Source organism: Lipophrys pholis (genome assembly GCF_963383615.2).
Source record: "Lipophrys pholis genome assembly, chromosome: 3".
Taxonomy (NCBI): Eukaryota; Metazoa; Chordata; class Actinopteri; order Blenniiformes; family Blenniidae; genus Lipophrys; species Lipophrys pholis.
Window position 1 is genome coordinate 2754334 of NC_137627.1, and position 25597 is coordinate 2779930.

Here is a 25597-nt window from a genome sequence, read left to right on the forward strand (position 1 = left end):
AATGCTTCTTCCCTGAATGCTGAAGGGTGAACCGATGAACTTCTTTTCAAAGCAGGTAAAAACTCACACGGTCATAAACCAAATGCACAAATGTTCAGCCCAAAATGACATTGTGCATTTTAAACTGTTAGCATATCTTCTTGAACTGGTTTGCGTGAAGTCTGAAGGAATTTAGAAGAATTAATGATGATATAGTTGATTAATATTGTGATTAAACGTGGTCAGTAAACACAATATATTCATAGGACAATGTTTAAAATACTGGATTAAATTGTGCAAAATGTTAACGGAGTGGTTTCCTGTTTCAGACCAGTCAATTAGTCTTAACTGAAATTCGTTTCACATTAAACAGTCTGAGTTAATACCCCTGGTTACACTCTCATGAAACTCCTGTTTACTGGAAGTGAAGAAGCATGTCATTAATCCTGAACTTACACAGTCTTTTCTATTATCTATTGTAAGTAGCATCTTAACTTAACTTTTTTGAGCAACTACACAATTTTGAAGACGTGAGTAGTAATTGTAGTTAAGTAATAGTGTATTTGGTCAAACTCGCAGCACAGTTAAAGAGTGCAAGAATCGTCATTATAGTGGCTGATTTATCCGATAAAAAGCTGCTCCGGACTGAGCACAGTCGTTCATTTACAAAAAGTTGAACACATCCAATTTAGTAAAAGACGCTTCTCATATTAAAACGATAGAACTGAATTGTAACACAATATTTAAGAGAGGATACGACACGTAAATGATCGTGTAATTATGTCCACAAATAACAGGCGAGCCGGCTGAGGACGTGCCTCTAACTGTACCACAGTTGATTTACTGTAGTCGTGCATGAGCGGTAACGGCGTTTCAATGAAGTTGTGTTTTCAAAAACGTCCACCTTGGGAGCCGTTTTCAGCGGCTTCAAGCACCGTTGTCATGTGAACAGACGCCCGTGGATTCACATCGAGCCATGCTGGAAGCACTCCTCGGCTACAGTACAGACACAATCAAAGACAGAGAGAAACTCCCAGTTCCCCTTCTCCGGCGGCACCAATCACCTGTTAGAAAACTCAATGTATGGCTCCGACAGTCATATTCAAAATGTCTCATGGTGAATATATTTCACGCTTTTAAACCCCAGACTCTTTATGAGCAAGCAGACATGTCAGCAACTCCGAATAAATGCTGCTGCAAAAAAATAAAGCCACTTCTTATCAGTTGGAAGTGTTTACAATGCACAATGAATTTCTTATTTGGAACATCATGTGCAGCTGCAGCACGTTGTAACCGAGGGAAGATCTGCCTGTGTTGTGTAAAAAAAAAAAAAAAAAAGGCGCAGTGCTTTTCCCAGAGGTTGTGACCTGGTGTCTGGGTGCGTGTCAGGAATCAGTGCACAGGCACCGGGGAGGTTAATGGGCTCCTGGACATCCTCCCTCCTTCAAAGGTTAGTATGAGTGGTGCAGAGAAGCGAGTGTGACCGTCCCTGAAGACAGGTGGTGGTGGTGGTGGTGGTGGCGGGGACTCGCCGCTCCAGCCAGGGATCGTTTTCTAAGCCGATCGCCAGGATTTTACACATGGTTTAACATGCTGCCGGGCGAATTTGGTTCAATTTTGCACGGTGGCCTTCCACGCCACTCCCACTTCAAATCAAATTGCTGACCCACCTGAGAAAAAACCGGGGCAAAAAAAAGAAAGAAGCAGTCGAGGCTTTTAAATCGTTGACTTTTTCCCCAACAATGACACACAAATCTCCAAAATTCATTATCGAAACAAGCAATCAGTTGCATCACTAATTTACTTCGCTAAACATGAAATTAATTATGGTTTTTTTTTTGTTTTTTTTCTACTTTGTTCTAATCAATTACAGCTTTTAATTAGAACGGGTCAAACGGGAACCTTTTACTCAGATGTGCGCTCGCTTTTTTGTTTTTTTTTCCTATGCTGATGCTGCGTTTTCGCCTTTCAACTGGGAACCACGCACATCTCCCCGATCCCCACGGAGCCATCGACGCTTTCCTGAACTGTAAACCTTGAAGGACTGAGTGCTCTTGTGCGACACACACACACACACACACACACACTCTCTATACAGCTCACTTATAATTCAGAGCAGAACTATACAAAGCCAATTACCATGAGGATGGTGGTAAAGAATCAATCCCATGTGTCCTGAAGGTCAATTCCTCGTCATTTCATTAGATCTTTGAGAGTAGAATTCTACTCATGCACCTTTTAAACAGCAGGAATTTATTGACAATGTGGGTTCAGCAGAAAAGCACGAGGGGGGGTGGGGGGGTGGTGGTGGTGGTGGTGGTGGTGCTGACACAGATCTGTAATGCAGAGGAGCACGTTCTCCTTTTGCATCCATCTCTGGGGGCATTATATTACATACGGCCTCATGCTTTGTATCATTTAAAACGCTCCATTGTGTGCATTGACAGATTTAACAAGGTCACCAGCTACATTAGATAACTTCAACCTTCTGATATTACGGAATATAATCAGAAAAAAAAAGAAAATCACAGCATCTAATCTTCTGTGAACGAACAATCCAGGATGGAGGTGAACGACGGCCGTCACGGATCCTGGAGAAAAAAAAAAAAAAATCAAATGTTTGTTTCTGGGTGTCAGTATTTCCAAACACAACAACTCCAGAATCCTGACGGAATATGGGACATTTAGGATTAAAAGAAGCCTCCTAATCTGGTGTGTTAGACATATTCTTGTTTCTCCAGTCTTGTCAGCGCTCTGCGGGGAAATAACAGCCGCTCTCTCAAGCTTTGTACAGCTTGAACTTAAACAATGTGCTACAATGAGAGCTTTGTGTTCTCACTGCCTTTTTTTTTTTCTCCCCCCAGAATATTTGCCATTGATGGCTGCTGGGAATACGGTTCCATCTGGTTATTGCTTTATTGATGGGACACTGGAAACCCGCTACTTTTGATCATGAGTTTCCTCTACCAGGCAAACAACATGTGAGCCGGCGCTCCGAGGCAACGACACCAGTCACTCAAACATCTCTGAGATTTCCTGTTCCACATATTTTCTCTCATTAAAGGGCAAGCAATGAACTATTGTAATTGGTTGAGATGAGGCTGAACTAAAGACATCAAAACTTCAGTCAGGACGAGGGGAGAATATAGCTATGTTGTAAATATGCGACACACAGAGACGAAAAATTTAATTTCACGCTATGAACAGTCACAACTCAAAGAAGACAAGTATTAACGTCATTAGACAGGAAAACTATTGTATTTAAACACGAGATGAAATCACTTTCTTAGAAAAATGACAATAATCCCAACCTAAATAGTAAAAAACTAAAATTATTAAAATGAATTATAAGCAACGGATTGATGCATTAACGTGACATCCTCCCCCTTCACCTGCTTCACAATGGTTTGGTCCATTTTCCCCGCCTGTGGATCACTGGAAGTGTGTAGATCTCCTCCAAGAAGATTCATGAAAAATATCATTTTAATCAAGAAATGTTCATCTAGTCAAACTTGTCAACAAAACGTTAACATTTTGGACAAAACTGCATTTTTAGTTTTGTTAGGTTTGATGCCAACCACAGTGTTTATATTTTATGCTTTATATTTTGGAGATGTAAGTGTGAAATATTTGATGGATTAAATTACATTTTGTAAAAAAAAATTAAAAATAATGACTTGATTTAGAGGTTAGAAATATTTAAATTGCACCTTTTTTAAAACTTACTGTATTCAAATGTTTTATATTTTTAAAGACATTAACTATTCTTCTTTTTTTTTTTTAAGTGATCTTTCTATTGACGTAAGATGAAACGTTTTGTAAATTTAGGCGATCAAGCACCACTGTCCCATCATGTCACGTATTACTTTCCAAAATATTACCCTAAATCAGTAATATCTTACTGAAAGCACTGGCCTTATATCTGAAACTTTAAAGTACTTTTATGCGTGCAATGCTGTTTTTCATATCTTATTTATCGTATTTGCAAGTTAAATGTACCATCCAGGTGCACTGAAAGGAAATAAAGGACGCTGTACAGCAAGCGGCACCTAAATCAATAGTGAGCATAATTGTGCTTTATATGATTATAATTAATATACAAGTATCAGTTTAAGAGAAACAGGAAGCTATGCAGACCTGAATAGATTAGATGAATTGCTTGATACAGGGTTAATATCAACTTGAGTTTTGCTTTCATGTGTTTAAAGTGTGTTATTTTTATATTCTTTGAAGTAAACTAAAGGTTAATTGATTTTCAAGAATCCTCACTTTTTTTTTTTTTTTTTACTTAGGCCCTGCGGTGATAAATGCCCCTGAAAATAGCTAATTCGACTTAACCCGCTGCTTATTATATTTGATTTGTCGGGCGAAAATCATTAAAAAGATAAAACAAAAGAGATCACCTAAATTCTGCAGGGGTAAATGGACATTTGTCATCAACACTTTTAGAGTCTAATTGTCTTAGAAGATTCTTTGATTATATTCAACTTCAGCTCTCATATCTCACTCTGAATTTCCCCCACTACAGTTTTTGATTCGATATTAGTATTTTCCCACATATTAGTCAAGCTGTGAGGTTCATCGTCAAAGTTTTTCTTTATCCAGTGCCTGTCTGCTCCTCTTCATCACCACACACAGGTTACGTCTGCTGTGCTCAAGTTTGGATAAAAGTGTTGGATAAAGAACGCTATTGCCCCAGGAATATAGTTCATGATTCTGGGCAGATTTTTGACCAAGGGTGTCAAACTCATTTCATTTCAGGGGCCACATACAGCCCAATTCTATCCTGAATGGACTGGACCAGTAGAATAGTGTCATAATAACATTTAAATTTAAATTTGAAGTTTGTCTTTGTTGTGGCATAGAGTTTGATGAAATTGTCTCTATTGTCTTAAAAAATACAATTAGTATTGAAAATGACTACAATCTCAATATAAAGCCAATTTTAATGAAACTTTCTGGTGCAAAACTCAGTGAAAAGTCGCCCAAAAAAAAGCTGTATTATGCCGGCTTTTACAAACTCACCCTAACATTATGGCTTTGAATGCTCGTGCGAGTTGGATCGCTTTCACGGCAGCATCTCCGATCTCAGCGTTGTGTCCACTCTTCTTAAGAAAGTGGTTTGATATTTTTACCATTTTCTTGGTGGTTTGGCCTGATTGGAGCTTCTTGCGGGCCGGTTTTGGCCCACAGGCCTTATGTTTGACACCCCTGTTTTAGATATTACAAAGTGCTTGAGAGACGTAGTTGATCCTTCCCAAGATATCACTTAAAAGGGTTTTTTTCTCGGGTTTCTATATAATAACCAAACACTGTATATAGTAAAAAAAAAAAAATGTGTTACAATATGAGCTAAAAGCAATAAATGACACATTAACAAAATGTATTTTAGCTTAATACTTGATCTGAAAAAATAAATTGTAAAGTGATTGCAATATTAACATGTGCAAAATACAAAATATTGACTGAGGTGCTCATGCATTCAAAGTATGCAAATTCAACATTTTTACAGAAAAGTTCCAGAAAAGAGTTTAAGATGTTTTTCTTTGAGAGCTCTAATTATTTAATACCTGGTAGATACCGGGAGAAAGGTCAAAAAGAAAAAAAAAATCCTTTCCTCTTTGTGTGCAAAAGAAGATGTGATCGAGGAAATAATGAAGAAAAAACACGTCCAACTCACAGCTGGTGTAAAGTAGGGGCAAGAGAAAGAGCACTGTTATTTAAAGGAACAAATCTCAACTCATAATGGCATCAACATCATCTATTTAAGTTAAAATCACATATCACATTGTTATCGCAATAGTTATTTAACGTTGTGCAGTTATCTGTAGTCAGAATCTCAGACGGAAGCTTGGCTCATCAACATCTGGTAAATTCCTACTTTGAAGCCACGTGCGTTACCGTGACAACAACAAAAAAGCAAACCCAGGACAAATGTGCAGACAACATTTCTACCACCTGTACAACTAACTTTGAGATGAAATTGATGCTCGTGATGTCAATATTTTCTGTAGACTCTACTTATATTTGCTGTCTCCGACCAAACTACGTTTTAAAAGTATTCATTGCAGTGTGCAAATCTAATTTTGACAACGTCAGAGCGGTTCAACGCCTCGGGCCGAGCTGTGCTCTCTGGCGCTCCCCCAAGGGAGCCCTAACCCCAATTTGAGCACCACTGCTCTCGACTGCTGCAGTCTGGCTGTGATAAGACCGACCGCACAGTACGGGGAACCCCTCCCAAAGCAGATACGCTAATATGTTGCATGAATTCCCACTTTCCCACTGCGAGTACATGCCATTGCAATTTGTCAGTAAATAAACAGGCACGTCGATACGTGATGTCTTTGTGTTTCTAAATAACAGTGCTCAGTGCGATCTTTTAGAATCACGTTCAGTTCCTACCAGCAGCGGCGCTTCGCTGGCTTTCTACCATTTTTCCTTGATTTGTGTTGCGTTTGTGCTTGTTGGGTGTCTGGTCTGAAGTAATGTTGAAATGATGACGGGGAATAGGATTTGTTTTCAACACAGGGCTCCATCTGATTGGAAGTATGTTGACATGCAGAGCATGAATGCACAGTGCAGAAACATTAAATTTATTCAATTCACTCCTTTTTTTTTTTTTTTTTTTCACGCGCGTATATTTTTGAATTCATTTAAATGTATGTTTTCTTACACAGAAGTCGTGACTTTCCCTCTTCTGCTACTTTTTTTGAAAAAGACATAGTATTGACCAACTCAAGTCTTTATTAGGAATTAGAAGAAAATTCAAAGATAAAGGTTCTATGTTTTTACAATGACCTCGATCAGGAGAGTCACGGTCTACATTCAGAAGCTCTGACGCTCAGGTGTGTTGAAAATATAACTCGAAATACCACAAAGCAAAGTTCAGAAACAGTATTTCAATAAATAATGAAAGTAGAGGCTTTTTTTACACATATTGCCCGACTATCCCTCAGATTTGTAAATTTAAAGTTAAATAAACCCGATCGCACAACAAAAACCCACCGACTTTGTACTGAAACTTCTCCTGGGAGATGAGTCATCTGTGGGCCGGGAGAGGTGCGTGGTAATTACTGTATCATTACTGCACAGCTCCAGGGCGATGGAGCTGTAATTGAATCAATACTGGCCTTTTGTCTAAACTTTTACAAACCAAGGATTTCTTCAAGGGCGCACAACGGCCCCGGCGGGACGTGTTCCGGCAGACTCTCTCCGTCTCACCGACCGATGCAGATCCAAACAAAACCCCGGCGCCCCGAACGCGGAGTGAAGTGCTTTGTGTTTGGGGGCTCGCGCTCGCCGTCGCCCACGGCAGCTGGTGTTCTCACAGACCACTGCGTGGAAAATGGGCTGATTTCGGGATTTAGCTGTCCGTGGTGGATTTCTCACTCGCTGCTCATTGGGGCCAGAATCACTTTGTGCCGGACTTGTGCGAGATTAACGGCGAGGTTTTCAGCCCCGCGGTCTCCGTTTTGTTAACACGCCGGTCAGTGTTGCTATCGCTTGCAGTCATTATGCTGCGTGACAAAAGCAGCATCGTGAGCATGCAGCAGATCATTATTTGCCCGTTAAGGGAAATTTCCGGTGCTCATGCATCTGTTGTCACGGTGGTTATGATGTCTGGAAGGGTTTCAAACATCAGCATACATCACTGCAATGCATTCATCAAAGAGGGAGGGTCAACATTAAGCAGATGCAATGATTCTGATGTTCCTGATTGAATCTGCCAAATGTGTTGATATATTACATTTAAAGCTTTCACATCTCCATCGAACGTGTCACATCTGGCAGCTTCGATTCAGTAAATGAGAAACAATGAGTTTCAAAACCACTCAAAAAGTTTTGATAGCAGGACGGCTGCGTTCTACACAAAATTCTGATGCCAGAGCCTCGTAGCTCATCAGCACTCGCGGCACCTCCTTTGCTTATCTTTGCATAACTACACATCCTGGTCATGTTTCCTTTCTCCTCCTGACCATCTGTTCAATGCTGCCAATCTTTAGAACGTGCCAGCGTCTGTCTCTACATCCTCTCCCCACTGAGTGAATCTTACTGTTGATATCATACCCCCCCCCCCCCCCCCCCCCCCCTCCGTTTCCATCTCAGTTTCTGTCATCATTCCCTCTTTCACACACACAAACAAACGTGACTCTGAGCTGTGACAGAACTGCAAAGAAAAATAACCTGCAAAAACAACCATGACACTCAGACAGTTTGTCTAAAATGTGAATTAAAAATTGCTCAGTTTATTTTCTGACTTTGTGTTAGTTTGGGTGAATTGGGTGAATTGGGTATACAGTATACGAAGATGTAAGTAGAAACCAATGATGATGATGTTCCCCATCCAAAAACCTGAGAGTATTACTAATAATGATAGATAGATAGATAGATAGATAGATAGATAGATAGATAGATAGATAGATAGATAGATAGATAGGACTGGTAAAGTAGTGCCATAATTACCATTACATTTTCTTTGTTGTGGTGTGGCGCATAGATGATGTGAATATCTATATTTTGGCAAAAAATCAAACAATTACTATGGAAAATGACTACAATCTCTACATAATGAAACCTTCTGATGCAAATTCAGTGAAATGTCCAATAAATTTCTCCTATAGGTGTTTTAATTTGAATGTTTTTACAAACTCTCCCTGGCTGCATGGCTTTTCAAGTGTGATAATAATGTAATAATTCCCAAAAATATCGCTAAAAATAAGATTTTTGAATTATGATATAGATTTTTTAAACACATTTCAATAAACATCGATTTGCTAAACTTTACTAAGAAAAGTCATGATACGCTGTTTTGCAAAACAATAAGAAGAAGTTGAAAAATGGAATGGAAATCTGTACATGAGTACAACTACTGTTGAATTGCTTGGCTTGTACTCAATTACAAGTAAAAGTACTTGTATTTGAAAAAGTGTTCAGTATTCATGTGAAAGGAAAGTTAAGTATTAAGTTATTATCTGACTGCTGCATGTTTGGATGATTGTATGTTTTTCCAGAAGGAGCATTTAATCCGGTGTACTTGTATAAAACATGATGAGTCCGACACCTTTCTGCTGCGACAGCTGCAGAGTTTCATGGTTGAAGTTGAAGATCAGCAGCGACTTGGTGTTCATGGATCCCGCCCGTCATTAACTGAACATCTCTTCATGAGACTAAAGACATTTGCAGTTTTACTCAAAAATTAATGTTAGACAGATTCTGAAATACAGAAATAATGTTTTGTCAAATCTGCTTTTTGTGCAGTGGTATTGTAATAATATACACTATAATAGAGGCATTAGGTTTTATTCCCCCCAGTATTTCAGCAGAGGGGGGAAATCACACTCTATATTAACACATATTACTATAGATTTATGAAAACACATCCATCCATTCTGTTTCTTAAATGAGTGAAGTGTCACGTTGTACATTTCTTTTAGCTGTCATTACTTGACAGTATAATCTCCAACAAAGTATGGAAAGGGTTACACTTCATTTTATACTGTACTGTGCCACCGAGCAGGATAATGCAGAATTATAATCCCAGCAGTTGTAGTAATAAGTGCTTTTTGCTGTCAAGATTTTTCTGCTTTTTAAATCAATTCCACCAGATCTCAAAGCCCTCTTAATCAGGTTTCCTCGTAAATGCATAACGGGACTACCAGCAATTATCAAATCCCGATGTGTCAACTCCAAACTGATTTTATTTTTTTTTTTTCCCCTCCTTCTGCGAGCTGAAAAAAGATCATCTCCAGCCAAATATTTATGCACATAGCAAAGAAGATTGTATGTTGTCTAATTCAAAACGCAGCTCTATTTTTTACTGTACTTGTTCCCTGACAGGCCTCTACACTCACCACTTCCTCTGGATGCCCGTGGCTGGCATCCACTCCAGTGTATTAAAAACCCCACTGTTGCCTCGGGCTTTTAGAGGAATGACTAATACACTCTTTGCAAACCGTTGAAAGACTGCTGTAAAACATCTCAACCTAAACAGAGTGATGCAAGTGGGCGTAGTAATATACTTGTGGTCAAGACATTTAACAGGGGGGGGGGGCTGCTTATCTTGTATCATGCAGCTCAGTCAGTGCAAATGTAATTATGGTGTTTGGGGGAGGGAAAAAAAAAAAGAAAAATTCCTTAAATCCACTACATATAAGCATAATGCATATGGTTGAGAAATTTCAAGAAAAAAAAATACTTTCATGAGTTTTGTTTGGGAGAAGAAGTGAAATTCCATCCGTGCATTATGCATAAGTAATACATAATTCATATTTAAATGAAAATTTCATCAAGGAAACATGATGACTGAGGTACACGCAATTACAAGCTTTGCTCACATCAAAGTAAAATAAACTGATATAAATAAGTGATGGTACGTAAGGAAGCGCATTCGGGCTATTAGACGCTCCACGAGAATCCAGAGCTGTATAATGATGTTTTTGGTCAAGCGAACTACCCCCACTGACAATTTAATACGCCACATAACAGCCTGCTGATGTTTGAATTTCACACTTAACTTGAAGTTGCTCAGGTTTTAAACTTTGGGTCAAGTTGCTTGAATACATTGTCAGACCACAGTAGGGTGATTAAAGTGTGCCGCGCTATATTCTTACTCTTGTTTTCTTTATGTAGCAGCTGTTAGTCCCATATCATCCAAGCAGCTTATTTGAGGGTCTGAAGGTAAATAGGAGGTAGAACTTTCTTAGCAATCGGGCTTCTCTGTTGTTGAAAAAGCATGCAGTTTCACACAGTTTCAATTGAAGAGGCTAATGGCTCCCACAGTCTTTACAGAATATTAGAACACGTTTTAGTTCAGGGGCCACATTCTGCACGTTTCGCCTTGAGCAGGCCAGACCGGTGGAATAGTGCCATAACAACCTTTTTTTCAAAGTTGTTGTTTTTTTTTTAAAGTTTTTCCTTTGTCGTGGCATAGAGTCTACCTGATAGAAATGTCAATATGTTTTGTGAAACCAAACAATTACTATGGAAAATGACTCCAATCTCAACATAAGGCCAATATTAATGAAATCTTCTGGTGCAAAATATAGCGAGATGTCCAAAAAGACCTCGCCTTTAGCTCTTATAGCATTATGGGTGTTTTTACAAACTCACCCTGACCTAATAGCTTTGAGGCGAGTTTGCGTGTAACGAGGTCTTTCATGGCAGCATCACGAGAAGGTTTCATTAAAACTGTAGTACTTTTCTATAGCAATTGGGGTTTTTTTTTGTGTGAAAATGTATACATTTCCATCTTGTATACTCCGTGCCACAAGAAAGACATTTTTTTTTTTAATTTAAAGCTTATTATGGCATTATTTTATCAGTCCGGCCCACTGGAGACCTTCTTTAATGCATTGAATGGCTTTCCTTATATTGCATTCCTACAAGGTGCAATATAAAGGTACCAGCTCTCAGTCCGGATATGCTGGAAGTTTCTTCCTGGTAAAAGGAAGTTTTTGAAATGACAGTGTTGCTATTGCCAATGTTGCACATGTGGAATTGTTGTCATGGTTTGAAATGAGTAGACAATTTGTAAATGGTTCCATAACTGAATTAAACTGAAGATGTGACATTGCAGATACAAAATGAGAAGACGGAGCGATGACCTAGACTTCAAACATCTAGTTGTATGTCCTTGGTATGCAGATTAGCAGATTTCCGATCAGATATATTAAATATACAGAAAAAACAAAGAACATTTGATTTTTAGCTGGAACATGCAGCTCTAAAATGAATTTAGTCAAATCAATTCAGCTTTTCTCTCCACATTTCCTCTCATGTTCCATTTACAATTTTACTTTGGTTTTTTTTTTTTTACTTTCACAAAGACATCTGGTTTAGAGGTGAATTAGCCTTTTCAGCTAATGGCTAATTCACCTCTAGAGTCTATTAGGCGGGTGCACTACCTGCTGTTTCTCAAACTGTGCTGCTAATTTTAGACGACTCTCTCGTCGCTGCACATGTTAAACAAGGTGAACCGCAAAAACAAAAGCATACTTAACATAAAGCCTGTGATCCGCTGCTGGAAACAGACAAAAGAGGGATTTCTTTAATGTCACATCCTGTCTATCAAGTAGACCTTTTTCTTTTTCTTTTTTTCAAACCCCATTCCTAATTTTTATACTGTTAATTCTTCTTTTTTCACATTTAAGCACCAGAAAACAAAACTAGCCTTGCAGATAATAATAATTTCCCCGGGGTATTGCCTCCCGCTAATAGTGAACGGGGAAGAAAAAAAAAAAAATACTTGATTAGTCCTCCTGCGATTCATGTAATGCTCTGATATATCTCATTTCCTTGATGAATATTCCAAAACCTCCCTGACGAAACTTTTTGATTCCTGCTCTTTCATTTGACACATCTCGTGTGCCTCCTTTCTTTTGCCCGTTGATCTTGATTGATTTCCCCAAATGAAATGTCAACATGTCACGGATCAAACCAATTTCTCCGCGTTCCCATTGTTGCCTGGAAAATTGGGGAAGAATTCACCTGACGAAAGAAGGGACGTGTTTTCACACGGCGGGGGCGGGGGCGGGGGCAATACATCAAAATGCTGTGATTCCTTTTTCGCCAGACAGAAAGCAAACACTGATGTTACTTCCAGCATGCGCAGCATTTCATTTTCACCCAGGTATTTGGCAATTACCTCCATGCACTCGCTACGTCTCGGCACGCAGGGTCTCAACCGTCATGAGCCAGAAATCTGTTGTTTTCTGCGAGGTACATCATGATTAGCTTTTCCAACTGTATTTAAGCTTGTTTTTTTTTCTTCATATAATAAGCCTGAGAATATTAAATGTTCCCTGTATCGCTGTGAATGCATCTAATTCAAATGAGCAATATTTCAGGTGCTATAAACCAGAATAAATCTAATAGGCTTGTGCAACACTGTGATGGTGGTGGTGGTGGTGGTGGTGGTGGGGGCGGGGGGGGGCCTGATTACAGCAGCTAAACCGACTGCTCTTCCCCCAATCAATTAGATCTGTGAAATCCATTTCTCATTGCATGTTTGCTCTTGTTTGCAATAATTACAACCTCCACCCCAAACAGCCATGATAAACACCCCCTGATTTAGAAGTGTTTGTTCAGATCGGCGGGACCTGCTGCTTGTCTTGCTGTTTATAAACCGTGGAAATCTACAGGGATTACACAGGCTCATCACCATCTGTGGCATTACTCCAAAACAGGTCTGCGGTGAGAAGAGGCCGATCGGGGCGCCGAGAGGAAGAGGCAACAGCAGACTGACATTTAATGGGGCTGCTCTCACCTCATCTGCAGAACAATGTCATTGCCATTATGGGCTGTTAGCAGAGATTCATGCACACACACAGTATTTCTCTCAAATCTTACCAGGGATTTTTTTCCCCCCCCCTGCTTGTGCAGAGAGAGATTCTATTGTTAGCGCAGATTAAAAAAAAACACAACAACTTTCCAATGTTTCCAAATCTTGTTGTCTATTTTATCAGAAACAATAGTTTTGTTGGAACAACAGTGACCCAGAGGAATTTGAGAAAAACACAACCCAGAAGAAATGATAAAAAATAATAAGAAAAAAAACAAACTTCCAGCATCACGATGCTTCATATCAGAGATGTTCGTAAGCCAAGTTTCACCAAGTCTGCAAAATAACCTGATTGACTTCTGATTGGCAGCTGTCAGAAGTCAGTCGACGTGATTGACAAACTCTGTCAACACATCTGGCAGCGACAACATCTGACGGCGTGTTTCAGAAAGACACAATAATAGAAACATTTGGAAGTACAGGTGCTCCGCTCAGGTGTGAAAAATATGTTCCAATGGCATTGCAGCTTTACAGACATTCTATATATGGGCGTGCGAATTTCCACTCAACTTCATGTATGCAATAGTACACAGCCTGCATAACAATGGCATGCAAATGAATGATAAAAAGCCCTATAGATGTTCCTTGATCTTTCACAGGCGCACCATTGGCTGTTTCCTGCACTGCTGATAACTACAGAAAGATAGACTGTCAAACATGGTGCAAATCTGGTGGATTTTACTTTTGTTTCTGCACGTGTTGTTTCATGTCTTTGTATTGGTTCATTATATGGATTCTGGTTGTGGTTTTATTCTTCTTTTTTCTTTTTTATTCAAGAAATGTTACCAAATTGTTTTACCAATACATTCTAAGACTACAGCTCTATGCTGGATCACCCTTGTAACACCAATTAATTTTTTTTTTTTTTAAAACCTACAAGGTGTAGGATAAACAACTTATATTAGAGGCTTTGCTTGATCAATAACGTTCATTCGCAAATATTGTGAAGTTGATCTCGCTACATTTTCATTCATAAATCTAGATATTCATTGATTAAATTCCTTTTCGGCCTACATCTGATCATCTTCTACCAAACATTTCTGTTCCCGCCTTCTCCACCTTCCTCCATCACTGCGTCCTTGAACCTCCTCCACGGGCCTCCATGAGCTCCTCTCTTTCCCCACAGCTCCATCCTCAGCACCCTTTCCCCCTCCGCAGCTATCATCTCTCCTAAATCCCTTCATCAACATGTCCGCTGAGGCCAGCTGCAATCACAAATCTCTGCTCCGGAAGGAACGCTCTGCACCACTTCATCCAGCTCACCGACAAACTCCTCTTCCTCCTGGGGAGGATATCCTCTGAACACACTCACTACGTGAATACTACGTCCATCTGAGCCTCTGTTCACCTCCAGGATCATCCTGATAACTTCACGATTCTGACCTTCCTCTGGATTGCCTCTTGGTAGAAAAGCTTTTAGGTAAATCTGAGGTTCCTGCACACATCCATGGTCCTTTTCTCCATTATGTCAGCCTGCCAACTCCCCTCACCACTCTTCGCATGACCCTGCTAACTTGCACGCTCGTGCAAATAGATTTTAAATTTGAATGCATTTTGCAGGTGACTGAGTGACATCATCAGCAAGCATGAGCATTTAAAGACTTTGCATGCTTTCGGATCGGTTTACACAAAGATGTGCAGTTTGAGGTTCTTCAATATATCGGCGTCTTGCAGCAATTAAATCTTGTTGGTGCTCTTCAAGATGCACCATGAAGAGGAGTTTAGTAGTGTCTTGCCTTTGGGCCAACACCCAAGAAGCTCCAATCCAGCCCGACCGAACACCAAGGGAATTGTCCAAATTTCAAAGAAAACATTGAATTTTCAAAAACCAATTCCTTAAGCGTACCACAACACTGAGCCGATATCAGTGACGCTGCCATGGAAGATAGAAAACTAGTATTAACCACAAAGCTGTGCTGTCAGGGTGAGTTTGTAAAAACATGCATAATGCATCAGCGATAGAAGATGGTTGTTTTTAGACATTTCACTGTGTTTCTCCTGAAAGTCCCATTAAAATTGGGTGGATTTGAAAGTTGTACTAATTTTCAGGAGTAATTGTTTGTCTATAATTTCCCAAAACCATTTTTTTCCCTTGTATACTCAGCACCACAACAAGAGAAAGGCTTTAAAGTGTAAATTTCAATGTTATTATGACTTTTTTTTTTCCCCAGTCCAGTTCACTCAGGATAGAATTAGGCTGTAAGTGGCTCCTGAACTAAAAATGTGTTTGCCAGCCCTGATTTACTCTATTACATTTACTTTTTTTTACATTTATTTGTTTGGATGACTTGCACATGTGAGATTAAATTTGAGGCAACATACTGTTCTTGCTACTTCTACTCGATGACAATTTCAAAGACAAAAAAAAGAACTTTTACTTGTTACTTTGGGCTCATTATCTTTAATGTTAAAATAATTGTGTCTGGTAGACAGACTTCGGCCGTTGGCTCTGCCTCCTCGCCAAACCAGTGTCTCGCAAAAAAAATAAGACCTCAAACAATGTTTTTATTTAATTCCAAACTTTGAAATTTTCTGTGAAATTGACTCAAAGAATTTTATTACAAATCTATTTTAACCTGATTAGGATAACCAGAGTTCATCCTACGAAGTACAGTGCATATCTGTGGTTAATGGGAATCATTCTACAATTTACAGCTCAACAAGAAGTTCTACACTGTGCCTTACGTATATATAACATCTTCAAATATTTCAGTCAAAATGCTCACAATGCTCAGCAGCCTTCTTATTCTATTTCTTATTGACTAAAACGTCTGGGCCCGCAATATGCAAATGCTTGACATTTATGTTTTTCTGTAAGAAGTAGTCAACAGATTCAAAGGGAATCTCTGAGCATTTGATTAAAGAACTGATCTTCCAACTTTCATCCTGGTTTTCTTTTACAAATATTATTTTCCTACATTCTCATTCTATAGTTGGGATTTTTTATTTTTTTCACTTCTTCTGACTGTAGAATTAGTAAGCCGTTGAAAGTAGCCTTGTTTTTGTGTTTGATCTCCAGTGAATAAAAGCACAGGATGTTTACAATGTTGTTAGTGCTGATATCAAAATGTACCCACGATCTTGCTTTAATATCAGTGTTGCTAAAATCGAAATGTGAAAGGATATTAAAGATAATGAGAGCAGCTTCCCTTTCCAAATGAGCTCTGAACCGCAGCTAAGTGCATGGCGCCGACCTCAAAACCAACTTACAAACCAACAAAGATTGATTCCTGGAATAGTTAGTTAATATCGTCTATTGATATTTATACGATAGTATTTACTGTAAAGCCTTGGATGACATGAAGTGACCAATTCATCCATCCATTCTGTGTTTTATTTCCATTTCTGCTCCCGTTTGCTCTCGGAACCCCCCCCCCCCCCCCCCCCCCCCCATCATACTCTATTTTTGATGTGAACTCAGCATTGCCAGGTCTCCTCATGTGTCGTATTTCTGCATCTTGCCTGTGTTCATTCTTCCTCATTTATTTTGTACTCATCTGTCTGTGTCCATCACGTCTTACTTACTCTTCCTCTTTGCATCTGATTGTGTGATTTTTATTTTTTATTTTTACATAATCAGACCTTTCCCAGTGTATATTAACCCCCGGTGCCCCCGTGTGTCTGTGCCAGATTGTCTCAGTACCTTGTCTGTTTTTGGACTTTGCTTACCCCTTTTATGACCTTACATTTAATTGATTTGTTTTAGCCTCATCATTACAATCTTATTGCCTTTCGCTCTTTACAGTGTCTTGATTGATATTATTATGGGCTACACAGTGGTGCAGCGGTTAGTGAATCCACCAAGTGGGCAGAAGGTAGTTTTGAGTACAGGTTTGACCCCTGAAATGTGACCCTCAGCTTGATAAAAAAGGAAACTGAAGAAGATAGATGGGTGAATATATGTTTATTTCTCGTTATAAAGCACCTTGAACTGCTTTTTATGTCCTCAAAATGATTTCTTTTTAAATGCTCAACTATTTTATGTAAGATTTAAATGGTCAAATAATGCTTCTGTAGAATTAATTATTAATTATTGTGAGGATTACGTCTTTATTCTCTAAATAAAAAAGCAAAATGGATCAAATATGCGTCTCATTATCATATAGTGCGACTTTATTGTTCAGCAATTGAAATGTTGGCTGTACGTGTTTTATATTGGCCGAGGTTCACAAGTAAAGCAGCTTCATTTTGATTTAATGAATGTAATGTACATGGCTCCATCAGCTAGGTCAATAGAATGTATTCAATAGAATAGAATAGAATAGAAGCGACAAAAGAAGCGACAAGTAAGTAAGGAAAGATGGTTTTTATCTTGCTGCCATGTTTTAACTGCTTCTGCTTCATCTGACATTTGATGACGTGTCATTTTATATATCATGTAAAAAGTAACACTATAAGTAAGAAATGACCACGTGAACATAATGGATAAAGGTTAAAATATATTTGTTAAAATGATGCAGAAGTGAAAAAAAGATAAGTAATAAATCATCTTGTATGAGCACATGCACACACACATCCCTGTCATCTATGACCTCCAGTCACATATAATCTTAAACCACATTTCTGTGAAGAACATATTAAATATTATGAGGCATGTGAAAGTTAATCCTTTAAAAGAGTATCTATAAAAGTCCACACAAACCATTGAAAATGTTCAGAATTCAAGCCTGTATTGGTTCACAATGCAAAGAGGGGATGACAATCAATTCACCTTCTGCCAGACCGATCCTGAGACTTGTAGAGATAATCGTATGTCACTCAATGTAATGGACTCCGTTCAAAGCAGTTGACTAAATTTAAATGTGAAGGCACAGACGGGGGGTCTTTAAAGCCTGAGAGCAAAAGGGGGAACATAAATGGATGGTTATTAAACTGCTTTTTATGGAATAACGAAGGACTTGTCATAACTCTTGACTCCTGTTGAGAGGAGCAGACGTCAGAGTTAACCGCTGGCCACCACTCTTTCTTTTTTTTTTCATGTTAAACACATGAGATTCCAAGCACTTACCAGGCTTTATTGCCCTTTTAGGTAATAAATATCAAATCTAATTTAAAAGCATAACATGCTAAATGTACTAGCGACCACCACAAAAATGTGAAAGTCAAGATATCTATTGTACACAATACGTTTCTTCAATCTTTGGAAGGTGGATATGAAGAGTTCCAAAAAAAGGAAAAGACCTATTTTGAAAGTTTTAAAGACATGAATTCCGTTGCAATGAAGGAATACCTCTATATTCAATAAAAAGAAGTTCGATTTTGAATTGTCACGCAGCACTAAAGCAGGTTTTAAAGTAACAAAGGACCTTCTTTAAAGGTGCATGCTTGGGAATGTTCGATCTTAATCCTTCAGACCTCACTGAGGCTTTTGATACTGGAGATCATGCAATTTTAATTGACTGCCTGAAGCACGGGGTGGGCAGTAGAGCTACAGCGCTATGCTGGCTCAGCTACTACATTTCCCATAGAACCTTTTCTGTCACTGTAGGCAATTTATCATCCTTCTTACCAAACACACCTTGTGGGGTCCCACAGGGTTCAATTTTAGGCCCCCATCTTATGTGGGTGTCCATTTGGCCAGGGCTTTAAGGCTTTATTGTTTTCTATAGCTGCTATTATCCATGGCTTTTTTCTTAACCCACACATACAGTTTATCTCGAAATAGCCCCAGTGTTACATTTGACAGTGGTTGTAATAGCCCAAATGTAATTTGATGACTCTTCATGAAGTAACCCCAAATAAATTTTATAAAAATTTCATATTTATTTTTGTTTGTTGTTTTTAGCTATGGTGCTACTCATGCTATTGAGAAAATTTAGATCCATTGGTGTGGGTGACAAAACTCAGCATTGATCAAAACTCACAATCAGCTATTAGCTTTTATGTTTGATCTAAAATAGGATGTGTTTTTGTTTGATTCGCTGAACAAAATCATACATTTTTTTAATGACATTTCACTTCGAAGAGAAATTTCTTGGCCTTACTCAAAACTGACCCACACTATAGTAGGACTGCATTAAATATAAACAAGTTAAGATTGTATGCAGTGAGGCACTGTGATGGCCTTGAGGTTAAAGAAGCAGGCTTGTAACTTCACATGTCGCTGTCAGCAGCCCATCAGACTCAATGACCAGAAATAACTTGTGGGGTCCCACAGGGTTCAATTCTAGGGCCTATCTTGTTCAATATTTAAGTGTCGACACCAGCGTTTTAAAGTTCTTTATAGCTGTTTGATCGTTGCTTTGTTTTTTCCATTGTATGCTCATACTTTATATACATTTAAGAGCAGTTGATGGCCTGGAAAGTAAAAGATGCAAGTTTGTAAATGGAAGTTTAAAAATGACGTGAACACTGTAATTCTAAGAGCAAAAGTGTTAACCCACAACTGGACAGGTTGTATCAGGAAGCTTAGGAACTGGTATATCCAGTTACGTAACGTTAGATAAATGAATAACATAAACTGAAATGGACTGTGTAAGTTATGGATGCAAAACCTTTTTTTTAACATTTCAAATGGTCAAATTTCTTTTTTTTTCTTTTTTCTTTTTTTTATTTCTGCAAAGTAAAGCAAAGTAAAGCACACTTACACTTACATTTTAAATTCTGTTTGTGGGATTAATTTCTCCTTTTGAGACTTGATTATGACACCAAAATATCCATGTTTTCTGAAATAAATTTGCCATTTGCCTATATTTTGAAACTTGGGTTTTGTCCATCTAATTGCATATGTACAGAACTATTTATTAAGACCGTGGTGGATAAGTGCAGTAGGACTGTTGCAGAAAAGTATGTTGTAACCTCACACAGTACTTTGAAAAGACAAAAAGCGCTGAACAGTGTCTCTCCCAGTGATTCCAGGTTAAATTTCTCTCTCGGTAAATGTTTTAAAGAATCAGAGGACAAGTGTAATCACACTCACTTCTCACTGCCTCACGGTCAGCTTTACATGGGTACTTGCAGCTGAGACTTTGCAGTTTGAGCGGTATGCGAATTGAAAAATTAAAGATGCTTTTGTTTAATGGTAGTTTGCCGCGTTACGCTGACAGTCATTTTGCTAAATGCTTAAAAGCCAATGATTTCTGCAGAAAGACTAAAATCAAGAGACGAACTATCAAGGATCCTTTATGTGTGGTCCACCATTGATCCCTAAAAGCTGTCCAGAACACTGTGCGCAATACATTCGGTATTGAATGGAGAGAAATATACTTAAACTCGCCAATTTGCTGGAAAATAAAAACTCTAATCTTTTATCTAAGTTACACCATGTAGGCTTGAGGAGAGGTTCATTAGGCTGGCATCGATAAAAGTGAGTAAAAATGCAACACGGAACAAAACGAAAGCAGGAGTTCAGCACTTTCGATGGACTAACAATGTGCAGGCAGTGGTCACGTAAATCCACGGTTTATAAGGGCTGTAATTGTACTGCTCTAAAAATTTGTGACTTCATTTTATTTGTTTTTTTTTGGGGGGGGAGAGAAAACGAACCACGCTTAACCTCCGCTGAAGCATAACTCATCTTAATGGGCACTTTGCAAGACAACATAATCTGACCCAAAAAAAAAGATAATGGAGAGCTGCTCTTTTAATGAAAATAATACTTTTTGAGTCTTTCACAATCAGCCCTGTCTCGTGTAATAATGCCCAAATGTCAGTGGAAGTATGGGCACGTGAAAAATCCAAGAGAAACTCGATATTCAAAGCAGGTATAGTATTTAGATATTACTAGGCTAGTCAAGGTACACACAACTACATAAGAGCCAGATCCCACAAAACAAAGGCAAATCATTTTTCCTGCATGCATTATAAACACTCACTTCTATTTCCTTAATGAAACTCCTTGACTTCCTGTCCTAAAACTTCTAATCAAACCTGATCTGCTGTAATGCCACCAGATGCAAACGCAAGGAATCACTTCTATCGATGAAAAAAAGAAGATAGCCAAGTCATCTGTTGCATTTTTTATTGTCCTTATTCCTTCCTCAGTAACAAACTCTATTTCATAAAGCAATCTCCTTTTATGTATTTGCTCGGATTAGGTAAGAATTCACTTTTGTTTCTTGTCTTTTCTTATTGTTTTTGTTTTGATAGCTTGATCTTAAAAGGCTGCGGATAAATGCGGGCACACGGCGGGCAAAATGCAAATGCAGCACAATCATCTGTTATTTTGAAACCTCGTTCATCTTTAAAATAGGATGGAATGGAAATTGGGCCCTTATAATGCCAGATATTTTTTGGTTTCAAGTTTTTTAGAGTGAAAGTTAAATCAAAATATGTGTTACATGGAAATTGTGTTTCCAAAGATGGACTGAACTGGTGTTGTGCTGATCGATACCTAAATATCGATACCATGTGTAAATATCAATATTTATAATCGAGATTATTTTTCAGTAAATGTGTGATTTCTTTCAAAGTAAATTCTATTCAGGTCCTATTTCCTGCAAGTTAGCAGGATTTGTGTTGCGAATTGAGCTGTACAAAATGTTCCACACGCTGAAGCTCAACATGTTTGAGGTTCAAACGATGGCTGACCTCCCCCCCGAGTGTCTTAACTTCTTCTGGCCTCTTTTCAACAGATATAATTTAATCTCCAACTCCTCTCTCTTACCACATAAACCTTTACACAAAGTCTCCTCTGGTGCCGATATCGGTATCTACAATACCAGCTATGATTTGGTATCAGTGGTATCGCACGCCACTAAACTGAATCAATACACTTTTGATTTGGGAAATAATATCAGAATCACATCACGTTGGATAATAATCATCAAGGCACAAAGTCTAGAGAGAAGAAGAAGAGATGTCACTGATAATGGTACCAAAATATCGATATGTCTGACACCGTTTGTCTGTTTTGAATTGATTCTCTTGTTTGAATATCAATGTTTCCAATGTAGGTCCTTTTTTTTTGGTAAACTTGTGTTTTGAATCAATTTTAAGGCTTTTTGGAATCAATTTACTGCCGTTTGGCAAAACTACTTGTTCTTCTATGTGTGATTAATGACGTTAATATGGCTTTATCAATGACCCACACATGCTGATGCTGAAAGTCCTCTTATCAGAGATTTGGCCAGAGGATTGGCCGACCTCAAACACAGTCATGTTTCAAGTTTTCAGTCTTTTTAATATTTATAATTCAGAATAAATCATCTTGAACTTGTTTTTCTAACCACTTAAAGTTCTGGATAACCTCTCACACGGGTGAGCCTACCAGTATCATTTCATATCTGTATCTGCAATACCAGCTTTGATTTGGTATCAGTTTGGAAAGGGAATCAGTGGTATCGTACATCACTTAACAAACTCATTATACACAACATTTGATTTAGAAAATATGATGAATGCATCACATCAAGTTTAGTTGGATTATGTTTACAAAGGCACAAAGGGAAAGAGGCAAATGTAACTGTTATGGCGTGCCATGCAAGTCAGTGTTTAATAAGAGCACGTACTGAATTAGTCTACGGGAAATGTGTTTTGTCTAATACAGAAAGGCCAGTGTAATTATTTTTCTCTAACCTTGTTTGACAATAGTCTCGTTGTTGCTGTTAAAGAAGTCCTGACTTCCCCTCGCCAAGGCCCTGCTGAAACCCGGCCTCCTCGCCCCCTTCCTTTGATGCCGTCCCCTGGGCCCCTTCTGCCTGATTTAAACCATTTGGCCTGTTATATTGTGAGGTCAGGTGTTAACAATTCACTCCTGCTGAAGGGGCTGACAAGTCTGAAATTCATAAATGAGTTTTGCCGAAAAGCCTGAGTGTGGCTGTGTAGGTTCCGCTTGTGTCCTCGGCCTGCATCAGCACGTGTGATGTTGAAGAAGAAACCACTTTTTAATCATATAGTTTGAACTTTTGTTGGATTTGAAGCCGCCACACTTGTGAGCCGAGGCACATCACACGAGTCCCTGCATATTATGTCAGCGTTCATATCATGCGGTGTGTTTGAAGAGTTTTATATACCTCACCAGCTCGGATAGTAACCGTCAGCACATGCTTTGTGTTCTGCTGCTCCCACCTCCTATAATGTCTCTCATTAAAAGATCTCTATCCTCGTGTCAGTCTCAGGTCCTTTCTGAGATCCCGGCGCCTCCATCCTTGAAATTGAAGGCTGGAGTGAATCTTTTCGCCTCTCATTAGCTTCATTCCCATCCTCCCAGGCCTCCCTTTATTGCTCAGTGTTAACCTTCTCATTTGGTGGCATTCATGGAGGAGGCCCATCCGTCTTTTAAAGGATTTATACTGAATGTGGTATTTCTGCACATCGATCCATGACAGCTAATTTGATTCCAAACATAAGGAGGTTGTCTATCATGCCAGCAACATATTCCAGCCATCCATCTTCTATATCGCTTTTATTCGATTCAGGGTCACAGGGTGCTGGAGCTGATTGTGGCTAACTCTGGGTCAATCAGGGACCTGCGTAGGTCACCAGTCAATCACAGGGCAAACACACACATTCTCATTCACGCCTAGGGCCAATTTATGTTCCACCATAAGAGAAACCCCACACAAGACCAGGCTAGGACTTGAACCCACATCATGCACTCAATGAGCCGAAAGTTAACGATTATTAAGAGCATATTATTATCCTTCCATCCATCTATCTTCTAAACTGCTTCATCATGTTGCACGGTCGCGGGGGCCGAGGGCAGGGCACCCCAGACAGGTCACCAGTCCATCACATATAAACCACAGCACAGCCTGTACACAACTGGTCACAGAGTGGTGCACTGATCTCACTTTGCAGTGACGAGAGCCCCGACTTGATTCCGTGCTTTTTGGGGATTTCTGTGCAGAGTTTGCATGTTCTGCCTTTGCATGCCGGGTCCTGGAGTACTCCGATTTCTTCATTCAGCCTACTAACAGATAATTGGGGTAAATCGGAGTTTTAAAATGGCCAGGGGTGAATGTGAGTGTGTGGTCTATAAATTACACAATTCCTACCAAACTATACATTTTCAGGTGTTTGTGTTGTAAATTATAACATAACCGTCTCTACAATGGTGTCGTGGCTCGCGTTCTTAGCACACAGCGAGAATCAGCCTGGCTTGAGTCCATGTCTGGCTGCCTTTCTATGCAGAGTTTGCATGTTGTCCCTGCGCATGCTGGGCGTTCTCCAGGCACTCTGCTTTTCTCTTTTAGTCAACAAGCATGGGTATGAGATTAGGACCCGTTTACATGACAACATCCAATGTCAAAATGCATGGTTTCTGCATTTTCGTTTCATAAATGTTTATGTTTACACAGCAACGATTTGAAAATGATGTCCATTTCCACAAAAACAGCAGAAACACTGAAAACAATGTTGTTTTCAGTGTTGGGCCACTAGTGGGTGCTGTTGTTTGTTTTTGTAATGAAACTACACACAGAGAAGGATACTATCAAAACCAAAATAATGGCGAGTACACAGACATTCGTACAGACAGATAAAGTTGGATCGCTATAACAGGTAACTCTCAACTATTAAACTAGCGCAAGTCCCCGGAGAATTTGGACTGGGTGCCATGACACTCTGGAGGCTGCCATTGTTGTTATTGTCCGTCTACTTGGGCATGTGCAGAAGAGCTATTTACTATCGGTGTGGTGCACATGAGCAGTAGCAGCGTTTCCACTGTCTACACAGAGACAGAGTCAGAAAAGTTTCCAGAAAATGATGTTTTCCCCATTGCGACCGTGACAGACTGTCAAAAAGCACCACCTGCAGCTGTTTTCAATAAGCTGCGTTTTCAGTGGCTCTGAGCACCGTTGTTATAGAAAAGTTTTGCAATTTTCATTTATAAACAGTGCCGTGTAACCAGGGCCTGAATAAATGTAAAAATTGAGCAAAGGTGCAAATGTGAGTGTGTGTGACTATCCATCTCTCTGTGTTTGGACTGTGATGGACTGGCGACCTTTGCAGGGTCTGAGAGCGGTATCGAAGATGCATGAATGAAATGTGATGATTTACTCTAAACTGGAATACCCGGTGAGAAAAAAAAAAGCATGGCTATGTGCATATTTTGCGGTCCTCATAGACCATAAACCACAACAGCTCTTACATTATTGTCTGATGAAGCAATAGGTAACATTCACTTCCATGGACCCTCATGTCGGCAGCAATTCCTGAGAAAATGTATACTAATTATGTTGTAGCATAAACGCAGCTCCAGAAAATATTGCTGTGCGGTTTCGTTTAGTTTGATTGATGTATTTTGCATTGATGTAAATAAAGAACCCCCACCCCACCCGTTTGTATTCACAAACCAAGGAGCTGACTCTGCTCCCGACTGACAGCTGGATTTGGAGA